This window comes from Lygodium microphyllum, chromosome 7, assembly GCF_053477565.2.
Source record: "Lygodium microphyllum isolate KBCC chromosome 7, Lygodium_microphyllum_v1.1.10, whole genome shotgun sequence".
NCBI lineage: Eukaryota > Viridiplantae > Streptophyta > Polypodiopsida > Schizaeales > Lygodiaceae > Lygodium > Lygodium microphyllum.
The window spans coordinates 48,542,412-48,544,408 of record NC_141141.1 but is presented as its reverse complement, the minus strand read 5'-3'; the positions used below and the strand labels follow the sequence as shown (position 1 = coordinate 48,544,408).

Sequence of the window (1,997 nt, the reverse complement as noted above, 5' to 3'; positions counted from 1 at the left end):
CCTACCTCTATGCATGAAGTCACCATGACCAAAGTTACCTCTTCCACGAGCAAAACCATAATTACTACGACCAAGTGAAGAGCCTCTAGCTCTAGATGAGCTACCATGACCTCTCTGGTGATAGAAAACAATGTCTCCACCTGCATTTTTGCCACTGCTAGATGCATTCAATCACATCTTGATTTCTTCTGTAAGTAGCAATCCAATAAGCTCCTCAAAGTCAGGCATAGAGCCTCCTTTAATTGAAATAGAGGTATCCAATGATTTGAAAGCTGGTCCAAGTCCATTTAGTGTCACTGACACTAAATCATCATCATCAACAGGTGCATTAAATGGATGCAAGGTCTTTTGTAATTTTCTTGATTTTGCCACATAGTCACTGATAGTGCGATTGCCTCTCCATGCACCATGTAATCTCTACTTGAGTTGTATATTACGAGCCTCTATACATGTTCCATATATTTTTTCTATGATTTCCCGTGCCTCCTTACAAGTACTTGCCTTTTTTATATGAGAAATCAATGTTTCTGAAATACATATGGAGATCCAATGCAAAACTTTCATGTTCTTCCTTGTCCAATCCTTGTACGCTTTCTTTTGCTATTCAGTTGGATATTTAGGAACTTCTAGACATTCATCATCACCTATTATGAGGTCCCATAGACCTCTACCCATCAAAAAATTCTCCATCCTATAAGACCAAACACTATAATTGTCTTTGGTCAGTTTGTCTCCCACAATTTGAGTGATCTGTGCCGTGTCAAACATTATGGCTGCTGTAAATTTAGAAAAAAAAACAGCAATACAAACTGTCCACCAATGATATTCAGTAGTATGCCCCAATCCGGAACACCAATGGTTCAATCTGAGACCAAAAAGCATCAAACATAGTCCAAAAATGCATGTGAAAATAGCTTCCAGCAATATGATTGTCATACATTTAGTTCCCAACAAGAACCATCCAATTCGGATACCAAATGGTGTTCGTATGACCCAAAATGCATCATGGCATCATGAACCAAAATTACAAGTAAATCATTCATTGTGTGTGATTGAGATGATGTATCATGGGTATCCTGATTGTTTACCTCATCATCACAGGTGATGTCTTATATGGAACAACATCCTCAGGTGTTCATCATTCAGGGGTGTTAGAGGAATGGGCTGAAGGCTCGACTTGGTGGAACTCTATACTTTTAGTTTTCTTATTTACAACGTTTTTTGTCCTTATCCCATTGGTCTCCTTCAAGCATGTTGATTCTCTACAGCTCTCATCTGCCTTGTCAGTGGCACTAGCTGTGATGTTTGTCATTGTGATGGGTGGTAGTCATCATAGTCGCAAAGATTGTGTAGGACATGTCAATACACCAAGAATGTTTCTGGATATTACGGATTGAGAGTTTGTACTTGAGCTGTTTGCAGTTGTTCCTGTTGTCGTGACTGCATATATATGCCATCAATCTGTTCATCCAATACTGAATGAGCTTGAGAATCCATCAGATTCCCAGGGTGTGGTAAGGATATCTCTGCATTGACAACCTAGATTTATGTAGCCATGAGTGTATTCGGTTACCTTCTGTTCGGAGAATCCACAATGGACGATGTGCTATCAAATTTTGATGAAGATCTCGGAGTCCCATATAGTACTCTGTTGTGTGACATTGTTCGTGTTGGTAATGCCCTTTGATTTCTTCCTCTTTCTCGTCTATTTGTGTTGTTTGGGAGCTCTGGAGGTGTAGAAAGCTGTTCATGTTGAAAAATTGAAGGGTTTCGAGTCCTTTTCTCAGAGAATCTGCTTCTTGTAGGGTTTCTGCTCAATTTCTCAGTTCTAGTAGTGGAGTCTCAAGGTTTTGCCTAGTTCTACAACTCCCTGGTTAACTTGAGCTGCCGAGAAATTGCTACACCTACTACAGCTCCGTGGTTAACTTGAGCTGCCGAGAAATTGCTACACCTACTATAGTGGCCGAAGCTTCAGAATTATCCTTTTCATGGCTTTT

The 1,997-nt window shown here is 40.0% G+C and overlaps 1 pseudogene; it reads left to right on the top strand.

The window, feature by feature from the left end:
* The first annotated feature begins 1,067 nt into the window (after positions 1-1,067).
* On the top strand, positions 1,068-1,687 carry LOC148033423 (amino acid transporter AVT6A pseudogene; annotated as a pseudogene).
* Positions 1,688-1,997: the final 310 nt, after the last annotated feature.